The sequence below is a fragment of the Crocodylus porosus genome, unplaced genomic scaffold (assembly GCF_001723895.1).
Source record: "Crocodylus porosus isolate Cpor-Errol unplaced genomic scaffold, CroPor_comp1, whole genome shotgun sequence".
NCBI classification, from domain to species: domain Eukaryota; kingdom Metazoa; phylum Chordata; order Crocodylia; family Crocodylidae; genus Crocodylus; species Crocodylus porosus.
Genome location: NW_017728906.1, coordinates 130,970,400 through 130,982,171, shown reverse-complemented (window position 1 = coordinate 130,982,171; position 11,772 = coordinate 130,970,400). Strand labels below are relative to the sequence as shown.

At 44.6% G+C, this 11,772-nt stretch overlaps 1 long non-coding RNA gene across 1 annotated transcript in view; it reads right to left on the bottom strand.

The window, feature by feature from the left end:
• LOC109306140 overlaps positions 1-2,773 on the bottom strand; it is a 12,686-nt gene extending 9,913 nt beyond the window's left edge. The window contains exon 1 of the long non-coding RNA XR_002099868.1: positions 2,763-2,773. This is a non-coding gene — a long non-coding RNA (uncharacterized LOC109306140). The remainder of the gene's footprint in view (positions 1-2,762) is intronic.
• Positions 2,774-11,772: the final 8,999 nt, after the last annotated feature.

Sequence of the window (11,772 nt, the reverse complement as noted above, 5' to 3'; positions counted from 1 at the left end):
CCAGCTGACTTCCTGCCCTTTGGGCAGGGGGCTGGACTCGATGATCTCCCGAGGTCCCTTCCAGCCCTAATGTCTATGAAAATCTATGAAATCTATGAAACCCTCTCTGAGGAGCAGAACTGGATGCTAGCTACTTGAGTCAGGGCCATGAAAAATCAGGGACCATGATAAACCGAATTCTCAGAGTAGGAGGGAGACTGGTCTCCCCCTGCAGTAGCAGACATGCCTGGGGTGGCTTCAAGGAACACTCACAGGGCATGTGCAGATGAGCATGTATGGGTGGTGTGCAGCATCACAGACCTGTCTGCAGTGCCGCACACCACACATGTGGTGTTCCCTATGCTGCTAAAAAAGTGGCACGTGGCACTCAGAACTGGGGCTCTGTCAGCCGAAGCCACACTCCAGCTGCCAGTGAGGCTCCCTGCTGCAGAATCACCACAGCTGCAGCCCCAGAGGCCTATAGACCTCAGGTGTTGACCCCAGCCTACCCAACCCCACCCATGGCAACGTGCTGTGTGCTGGAGCACATGTGCATGGGCGTTCTTCAGAGACAAGCAGCAGCATACATATTCTGCCGCTGTTGTTTGTCCCCGGGGAAACGCATGTTCCCACTCATGGCAACATGTCTACAGAGACTAGACAGGGCTACAGTAGTCTTAAGCAATCACCCCTCTATAGGGCACTCCATGGCAATCACACTAACATTTCTGATACAGGGAGTCTAACTGCAATGCAAGGGTATGAGGTCATGTCCACTTCGAGCTTCTCAGACCCATTCCTAACCCAACTTCATTGCCTAATTTGTGAGCCTTGGTGCATAAAAATGGACAGGGCTTATCTATAAGCAGTGTACACAGCCTTGCTCAGTTTGTATAGCTTTATGCTTACTGCTTAGTCCCTTACTAGATCTATCTCTATATTGAGGTACTATAACGCATGCTTTCCTGTCTATTATTCATTCCTGTGGCTTTTCTCTGAAACATTTATTTATCCACATCCCTTGAAAATGTGGACACCAGACCTGAGCAGCATTCCATCAGTGCCAAATGCAGAGGTTATACAACCTCCCTACCTTTACTCAAGATTTTCCTTTTTACACGTCCTTTTTACGTGCTTGTGCTGTCCCTTCGGCTGCAGCTTTGCTAATATACAGCTTATTGTCCTCCATGCCCCTCAACTGGCTTTTCAGCAATCCACCAGTGCATGTAGGTTGGTAGAAACAGCTTATTCATATTCATCAGGACTTAAGCATACATCAGTGGGCATCTGAAAATGTGGCAAACTGTTTTTTGAATAATAGAGCAAATCTTCAGTCCTCTGAATCATATCACAGCATGTAAGAAATTCCAAAACACTGGAACTACATAACATTTCTTTTACCTGCTTAAGATATTTGTAGTCATACCATTTAATCGCATTTTATTTAAAAATAAATTAGCCCACTGGTCCTTCACGTGTTTTATCTGTTACCAAGATTTATCCTGTGATGTTAGTGTCATTAAATTGCCACTAGCTGCTTTCATTCTCTTTGAGGTTATTAGGACTTAGACAGCAATTAAACAAGTCAATGGTGCTAGTGTTTCAGCATAAACTATTAGCATTTGCTAGAAAATCCAGCATAGCCCTAATGATTCTGCATTCTTTATATATAGATTATAGATGCCAAGATTTAAAATAAATTTCTTGTGACAATACTGCAAAGAGGTGAGGAGAAGTAATTCTGAAAACTTTCTTGGGAAGTTTGAGGAATTTTAATAAGAACATTGCAATCCTCTAGACTTCACAAGGTTCCTCAACTAAGCACCCAGAACCCACACAGGATCTATCCATCCCCTTCCTTTTCCTTATCTTGGGGAACACATACTAGTCTATAACAGATACCGACATTTTCTCTTAGTTCCCATCTAGCTTTGTGAATGTCCTTCTAATCTTTGTGAAACAAAGAATGAGAGATGGAAATTGGTATCTCCCCTAGGTTCTTTACCAACAGGACCTCTAGGCTTCTCTGAGAGAGACTCTGGGAATATATCCCGATCCTATGAATTTACACACCCACCCCAACAAAGAAAAACTCCATATAATCTTTTTTTTCCTTCCTCTTAAAAATACATGATGCAATAACTAGTCCACATGAAGCAGGATCCCTAAGCAGTAAAACAATTGCTGTCTTGTTTCCATACTTGCAGATAAGCAGGAAATGATTTCTCCCACTAATCAAAACTGTAGTTTAAAAAATGTCACTGTTTCAGACTGGGATGGCATTGAGACCTTTGCAATTTTTTTCATAAAAAAAAACCAGCCCATTCCAGAATAGCCTGGAAAGTAGAACATTCATTTGGAATTTGGGAGACCTCAAAGTTTGAATTCTTACTTAGTCATTCTTTATTATGCCTCATATACAGTGCTTTACTCATCAGTGTGGGTCTCTTTCTGGGTGGGTCTCTCTCATTCTCTCCCACTGTAGTATTGCAACCTTTGTCTTTAACTTGTCTCCCATATCTCATGTGACCACTCAAACAACTGGACTATACAGTTAGCCTTTCTCTAACCTAATGGACATTTAGCAAGTTATGCTAAGAAGAATATCTTACATGGTAAAGAATGGTAAAGAATGGGCAGACAGTGAACACCAGCAGGAAGAAACCCTGGGTCCTTGTCATCGGAGACTCCATCCTATAAGGACTGAAAGGTCCCATCTGTCAGCCTGACCCCATGATGCGGGAGGTTTGCTTCATGCCTGGGGCTCGGGTTAGAAACATCACGGAGAGGATGAGGCCTGCATTGGAGAGGTCAACAGGTGCTTAGGCAGTTGGTGCCTCCAGGCAGGCCTTGGGTTCTTTGATAATGACCCATGCTTTCAGGCGGGGGACTTGCTGGGGCAGGATGGGCTTCACCTCTCTCCTAAAGGCAAGCGTGTCTTCTCTTCCAGGTTGGCTGATCTTGTACGGCGAGCTTTAAACTAGCATCACTGGGGGAGGGTGCCGCAGGAAGACAAGGAGACACCACCCGAGCAAGACAGGTAACAAATGCTAGGAGTGCCCAGGTAAGAAACAGGGGTCCAAACAGTTTCCCAAATTGGGGGGGTGGTACACGCAGCTAGGCAGGGGCTTAAATACCTATATACCAATGCTTATACTATGGGGAATCAGCAGGAGGAACTTGCCCTCAGAACAGCCAGTTCAGACCCAACCATAATAGGGTTTACAGAAACTTGGTGGGATTCATCCCACAACTGGGCAGTTAGCATTAGGGGCTATAGGCTTTACAGGCAGGATAGAGAAGGAAGGAAAGGTGGGGGTGTGGCGCTCTATGTCAAGGAGCAGTACACATCCTCTGCCAGCAAAATGGGGCCAGAGGGGCAAGTGGAAGTGCTCTGAGTCAAGATACAAGGGGGCCATGGGGAAAGGGATTTAACAGTGGGGGCCTACTACAGATCCCCCAACCAAGGGGAGGAGCTGGACTGGGAATTTTCAGGCCAGCTTGAAGAGGCACTTAAGGCAAGGGATGTAGTTGTCATGGGTGATTTAAATTACCCAGACATCTGGTGGGAGGAACAATCAGACAGGTCGGACCGTTCCAGGAGGTTCCTGGCCAAGATACAGGACCTCCACTTAATTCAGGAGGTGCACAGTCCCACGAGAGGAAATGCCCTGTTGGACATGGCAAGGGGCCTCCAGGTCCTTGCCCACCTGGGTGATAGTGATCATCACTTGCTAGAATTCATCATCCAGCACAGGGTGTCAAGGGCCAGCAGCAAGGCAGGAGCCCTAGACTTCAAGAGGGCCAACTTCAACCAGTTGAGATTAGTGGAGAGGCGCTGGGGTTCTCAAGGTCAGGGGAACTCAGTGCCCAAGATGAGTGGTTGTTCCATAAGGACACGATACTCAGGGCCCAAGGGGTGACCATCCCAACAAAAAGCAAGGGGGGCAGGAGTGCCCGAAAGCCCCCCTGGCTCACCAAGGGTGTACGGAAATGCCTGATTACCTCCAGACCTTAGTTTGGGGAGGACCAGGTTAGGGAGCTTCTGAAGGGGCTGGACGTGTTCAAAACAGCAGGTCCAGATGGTCTCCACCCCAGGGTGTTGAGGGAGCTAGCTGGGGTTATTGCAGTGCCCTTGGCATAGCTTTACAAGCACTTGTGGTGCTTGGGCCAGGTGCTGGATGATTGGAAGATAGCCAAAGTGGTCCCCATCTTTAAAAAAAGGAGGAGCGAGGACACGGGCAACTATAGACCCGTTAGTCTTACCTCAATCCTAGGGAAACTCTTTGAGAAGATCATCAAGGAGCACATCTGCAATGGGCCAGCTTCAGGAATGATGCTCAAGGGCAACCAGCACGGTTTCATTACGGGCAGGTCATGTCAGACCAACCTGATTGCCTTTTATAATCAAGTCACAAAAGCCTTCAATGCAGGTGTCACCATGGATGTAGTCTTTTTAGACCTCAGCAAGGCCTTTGACACTGTCTCCCACCCCATCCTCATTAAAAAATTGGGCAACTGTGGCATTGATGCCTACACAGTCATATGGATTGCAGATTGACTAAAGAGTCTCACTCAGAGGCTGGTGGTGGATGGGTCATATTCGACTTGGGGAGAACTGGGCAGTGAAGTCCCTCAGGGCTCCGTCCTTGGGCCCACGCTGTTCAATCTCTTTATCAGCGATTTGGACGATGGGGTGAAAAGCCCCCTGTTTAAATTCACTGATGATACCAAAATTTGGGGTGAAGTGAGCATGCTAGTAGGGAGGGAAAGACTGCAGCAAGACCTGGATAGGTTACAGGGGTGGGTAGCAAAAACAGGATGCGCTTCAATACTGACAAGTTCAGGGTACTACACTTGGGCAGTAGTAACCAGCAGTACACTTATAAGATGGGAAATGCCCTTTTTGAATGCACAGAAGTAGAAAGGGATCTTGGAGTCATTATTGACTCCAAGATGAACACGGGCTGACAATGCGAGGTCACAGTTGGCAGGGCTAACCGCACCTTGTCATGTATCCACAGGTGCATCTCTAGCAGGGACAAGGAGGTGATCCTCTCCGACTATGCAACACTGGTCAGGCCACAGCTGGAGTACTGTGTCCAGTTCTGTGAGCCCCACTTCAGGCGGGATGTGGACAACGCTGAAAGGGTCCAGAGGAGGGCCACCCGAATAATCCGGAGACTACAGGTCAGACCCTACAATGAGAGACTGCGGGACCTGAACCTGTTCAGCCTTCACAAGAGAAGGCTGAGGGGGGACCTGGTGACAATTTATAAACTCACAAGGGGGGACCAGAAGGGTTTGGGAGAGACCTTGTTTCCCCTAGCGCCCCCTGGCATAACAAGGAATAACAGCCATAAATTGTTGGAGAGTAGGTTTAGATTAGACATCCATAAGAAGTACTTCACAGTTAGGGCGGCTAGGGTCTGGAACCAACTTCCAAGAGAAGTGGTGCTGGCTCCTATCCTGGAGGTCTTTAAGAGGAGGCTTGATGCCTACCTAGCTGGGATCATTTGAGCCCATTTTTTTTCTCTTGCCCAGACAGGGGGTTGGACTTGAAGAACTACAAGGTCCCTCCCAACCCTACTTCTATGATTCTATGATTTTTAACAAAAAAGAATGAGAAAGAACACACCAGAATTGCCAATAGCTTAATGGTCAGGGGACTCACCTAGAATGTGGGATACCCAGGGTCAGTTGTCTGATCTGAATTGGGCATAGCTAGGACTTGAGCCTGTTTCCTTTGCATCCCATATGAATGTGCTGGCTGTTGGATGTACTTTCTCAGGCCCTAATCCAAAAGTTTTGTTCCAACTCGTACATTGCTAGGAAAAGGTTTCAAAACATTACATCTTACGAAAAACTATGATGTCAAACAAAACAAGGTCCCACTTGCTCTATACAGTTTTCAAAGGTACTGCCATAGCTGTCCTTCCACTACTTGTTTAGAACCCCCCTCCAAAATAAGATGGCAAAGACAAAATTATCAGGCAACCAGAGGCCAAATTGGCCATGGCTAAGCTATTTGGCTTTGCACTCTGGACAGCTATCTTCACACATGAACAATCACTCAAGCATCCAGTGAATTGTTATCATCCACAGTGAATTTTCAGTCCTCATTATCAGGGATCCTGGTTTTCTCTGATAAACAAAAATCCCCAATATTCAGATTTTAAAAAGTAACCCCAAATCCACATTTTTCTGGGATTAAAATGAAATGCCACTAATATCACTAATATGTGTGTGTGTGCGTGCGCATGCGTACACGTGTACAGTGGTGTTTCATTTTGTTCATGGAAAAATGTGGATTCAGGGTTATTTTCTTTAATCCAAAAACTGGGATTTTTTTTTAAATCAGAGAACTCCAGGATCCCGGGTAATAAATGCGATCTCCTAATTTAGGAATGCGCTGGAACAGTGTTATTGCAGAAGCAAAGTAAAATTAGTAAATGATCTGCCTGAAGCACTGGAGTAACTTTCAGTGTAGAAAAGCAAAAGGGTTAAAATATCTATCACAGGAGAATGGACTTGGTTGATGACTCTGTGAAGGACTGGACTGCTTATACTGAGAAATTAGAACAGTCTATAACAGTGGCTTCCCATGGGTCTCTGGCACCTGGGAGCCAATGCCTGTATTTGCATGCTTCCTGCCCCTGCCCCCCAGGCCCGGATGATCCAAGCAGGGTGCAGGTCCCAAGGCAAATCAGCCTGTGTAGGGCCCTGCCTCCTGCCTCATGGGACTTCAGCAGGAGAGTTAGCAGCATAGACACCAGCCATAGGGGGAGGGGTGCCAGCCAGAACGGCAAAAGAAGAACCCACCAGGCGGGTTGGTGAGCCACACACAAAACATGGGAGGCACTCCAACCTCTCCAGCCAGCATGTCCCCCACCACTGGCCGGCGCCCAGGGGCCATGGCCCCCTACAACCCCACCCCATCGGTACACCACTGGTCTATAATCAATATATCAGTATATACTAACAATATATAATATCAGTAATGTGGAAAAGGGAACAGTTTACTAGAGTAATGAAAGCGAAAACCTATAACTTGCAGTGCGGTCTAACAGATTCTGTTAAAATCAGCATAGAAAACATTTTCTGACATAGTATTTCTACAAAATTACCTATCTCCAAAGTCACTGTTTATTAAAAAGCATTTCAGTTTTATTACTTGAAATTTAAAAAGTCTTGAATCTAAAGTTGAATTAAGTAAATTAGCAGAGAATTGCTAGTAGGGAGAAAGTCTAAATGATGCATTAAGAGACAACTTAGTATGTGGTATGTAAAATTAGGAAGCTCAGAAAAAGTGTTATTGACAGAATCTATTTTGACCCTAAAATATGTACTAGAAATTGATGTTTTCAAAGCAACTTCTTACAGTTTCAACAGTATCATGAATAATGTTATCAATACATAAAGCAGATGTTAATCACAACATAGTTCCTATTCAGAGACTGTATGATTTTTATTGTTGGAAATGGTCTTTCAATGCAAATAATTGTGAGTACAAGGACAAACCCTGTACAAACTTCAAGAAACTGGGGCATACATAAAAAATGTACAGGTCAGTATGAAAAGCACCTCATGGGGGCAATACCTGAGAATTTCAGAGTAATCATTTTGCAGACAACAACAGAGTCCACAGAGGATGCTGTAACATCTCTACAGATGTTTAATTTAGAAGACAATAAACAAAGTATTATTTGGACTCTTTTAAAGAGACAGGAATACACTTAAAAATAGAGCTGATACTGGACCTACTGTTTCTCTTATTTCACAGCAAGTTTATTTGGGACTCTTTAAAGGACTCAGTATTTCTAAAAACATATACAAGGAAAATTCGTACTGTCCAAATGCTTTAATGATAAAGCTAACATAAATATAAAGGTAGGACACTTAGTTTGTGAAATGAGAGCATCATCCATTATTTGGTGGAGACTGGGTATGTCTACACATGCATTAATGCACTGTTGCTACTGCAGATTGAGTTTAGTACCTCTAGTACGAGGTACAAATGAAAGGCTCAATAACCTACACTACTGCACAGTAGCAACAGCACATGGTCTTTTTCTGACATTTATGTGCAGTAGACTTAGTAGAATGGAGCTTATTTAGTCTAGAGAAGATGAGACTGAGAGGGAAGTTAATAACTACCTCAAGGGGAGTTTGAAAGAGCATGAAACTAGACTGTTCTCAGTGGTGGCAGATGACAGAAGAAAAAGCAATGGTCTTAAGTTGCAGCATGGGAAGTTTAGATTAGGTGAGTATTAGGAAGTATTATCTCACCAGGAAGGTAGTAAAACACTGGAACAGGTTACCAAGAGAGGTGATGGAAGCTTCATCCTTGGAAGTTTTGAAAACCTGTCTAGACAAAGCTTTGTCTGGGATGATCTAGTTGGGAATGTTCCTGCTTTGAGCAGGGGGTTGGACTAGATAATGTCCTGAGGTTCCTTCCAACCCTAACTTTCTATGATTCTATGATTAGTGCATTAGCATGGCTTTTGCTGAGACATGCTGATGTGCATTAGAATTAGTCTACTGCACATTAAGTCTCTCGTGTAGATACATCCACTGGGTGAGAGATTCAGTTGGACTAGCAAAGGATTATAGTAGTGGAAAGCTTAAAAATAATTCTGAACCCCAACCAAAAAAATTAGCTGAAGGCTTAGGAGATGCAGATGTTGACTTTCAGGGTGATCTCAGACCTTAAAACATACAAAGGCAAAAAGCACAGAATGATTAGGAGCTTCAAACTGGACTTTTCTGTTGCAGTATTTCAGCAGAGATAAATATGTACTTTGGCATAGTCCAGTGGATTGCTGAGTCATCATTAAGCAGCAATGATACAAACGTAACTGTCCTTTTTGAGCAAATAAAGTGGATATGATGGTTGTGTACATTAGACAATCCATTCATCGTAATGCTGTTTTTGGTAGGCACCACCAAATCATAGCCCAGCATTTTTGATAGGTGTGTCTGGTATAGAACAGTGGTGGCCAACATTTTTGGCAGGTGTGTTACAAGGTAAGCCCTGCCTCATCCCTCAAATATGAAGCCCTCTTCCCCTCCCTGATGTTTTAGGTCTTGGGTGCCAGAATGTAGACAGAGGGCTCCAGCCTCCAGCCAAGTGAAACAGAGCAGGGTCAGGATGATTCTGTGAAAGGTGTGGAAGTCAAGAGTTAACCCTTACCTGGCTTCATAACAGCCACAGTTTTATACATGAATATCTATTTTGCTACCCTTCCACAGGGGGTTCAGCCCACACACAGGGGCTGCGGCCCCTCAACAGGGGATTTGGCCCCCACACAAGGGCTACAGCCCCCACACAGGGGCTATGGCCCCCCACATAGGTTATGTGTGACTGTAACATGGCTTACGGCCCCCAACCTTGAGGTCGGGGGGGCTGGCAGGGAGTGAGGTTAGGCAGGGCAGGTATTGGTGGCTGGTGAAGTGGGCGGGCCTGGCAGGGGATCCCCCATTGTTCCCCTCCCCCCTCCTCCAGCCCCCCTGACCCCTTACTCACTGGCACTGGAGCCCTGGTGCTGAACACACAGCCTGGTCAGCTGTGTATTTAAGCACCAGGGCTAGAGGCCAACCACGGAGATGCTCTGGCAGCCAAAGCATCTCCGTGGAGGACCCAGCTTCCAGTTGTTTCAGGGCACAGTTCCAGACCATGCCCTGCCCCACTTTTTTAAACTTCATTTTTTTTAGACTCCTGGATATCCAGGGGTCTAATTTTCTCCCTGCGCTGTGAATTTGAAGCATGGGGAACATTTTTTTGTTCCCGCACATGCCTCTTGCTCCATCTCAAAGGTGTTTGAGATGGGGCAAGAGGCATGTGCATGCTTGTCTGGACACACCCACTATAACTTATTAATATCATTTTGTAATTTTGGCTTTAACAAATCCCGACAAAGCCTTAAATTGTGAGACTACTGAATGCTACTGTGTCCCTGGTAGGTGTTGAAATGACAGCATGATTTGGATCTCAGTACTTTTTTGCCTCATCCCAAAAAGAGCAGATCCTGACATGCCAGATATACAAGTCAGGAGGTACAGTGTTTGGGATAAGACACAAAATTCCTCAGATTCCTATACTATTGTGGGGCTGCCTCCAGCCTGGTCCTGCAGATCAGCTAGGAAGTGGCTCTGCCTGAACTCCAGGGCAGCCCACTTCCTGATCCCAGTACTCAGCTGAGCATTAGGATCATTTAAGAGTGGGGATTGTCAGGACCTAGGGCTGACAATCAGAACATTTTTGTGGCTGGCTTGTATGGCAACTGAAATTAAATATGTGGCCTGTGTTGTGTTCCACACCTGGGATTGTCCAGGACTGGTGCTGACAATCACATAACTGTTAGCACCAGCCACTAACAGCCCCAGGTCTTGTTTGCCATCGATGGCACCATTAATTTGATTATAGTGCACCATGGTATAATTTATGGTGAAATTAACACATTGACCATGCTGTAAATGTAGCATCTGCCAGGAGGTATATGTCTGTTTTCTTTGCAGGAAAGGAACAATTAATTATAACCACCTTGCCTGCTATCTGGTACTTGACTAGCAGTTACTCATGTTATGATAGTGCCAGTGAGCTTGTTATCCAAGTTTCTAAAACAACAAAGCATAAAGTTGCTTCTCATATGGCTAAACCAGAAATGAAGATACTAGTCCAATACAATATGCTATAAATTAAGTTTGAGAGAAGACGTCAGAAATGTATGTTGAGGGTGGCTGTGATAATAATATCTTTATAATTCCTCCAAGTCCTTTTCCATGAACACCAATTATGTACTGTAAAAAAATTATGTAATTTCCTTCTATATAATGAGAGACCACTATTTGACCTCCTTGTCTTCTATTTCTTCAGCTATTCACAACTGGGCCACAGCAGTGGTGTGCATAGGTAGACTGGCCTTGTATACATGTGTTTTCCTTATTAATGTTATGTACATAGCAAGGGTACAACAGAAGGTATCATTATCTCTATTATTTATAAAGGGAATCAAATCACAAGGGTATTAGGTGAGGTAACAAAGTCCATGGAAGAGGACTAAGAATTAAACTTGAAATAAGTATCCGGAGAGCCTAACTTAGCAGAAAAAAAACATATTTTCACTCTCCACTAAACTCTGACAAGTATATTTTCTTTCAAGGAGTAGTTTCTTATATGAATACAATAAGCCTGAACTTCAGATACATTCAGTACACACTAAGTTGTACCTATTGTATGGAAGAATATATATATATTTTTTTATATAAATATAATTATATATATATAACTTCCGTATATAAAGGGTGGCATACGTTTCTTGATATAGTATCAAATTTATGTTATTACAGACCGAGGGGCAGGAAGTCAGCTAGGGTCATAGGATCCAGGCAAGATAGGCGTCCAAATTTCTCTTGAAGGTGTTCAATGTAGGTGCTTCAACCACCTCCGATGGCAGGCTATTCCAGACCTCGCGGGTTCAAACAGTAAAGAAATTGTTCCTTATGTCTAGCCTGAAACAGTCTTGCAGTAGTTTATGACCATTTGACCTTGTCATCTGTTGGGGCACTCTGGTGAACAAATGTTCCCCCAGATACTGGTGGTTACCCCTGATAAACTTATAGGTGGCCATCAGATCACCCCTGAGCCTGCACTTTTCTAGGCTAAAGAGCCCCATAGCTCTCAGCCTGTCATTGTAAGGTCTGTTTTCCTGACCCCTGAACATGTGCATGGCTCTTCTCTGGACTCTCTCAAGCTTCTCCACATCCTTTTTGAATTGTGGAGCCCAAAACTGG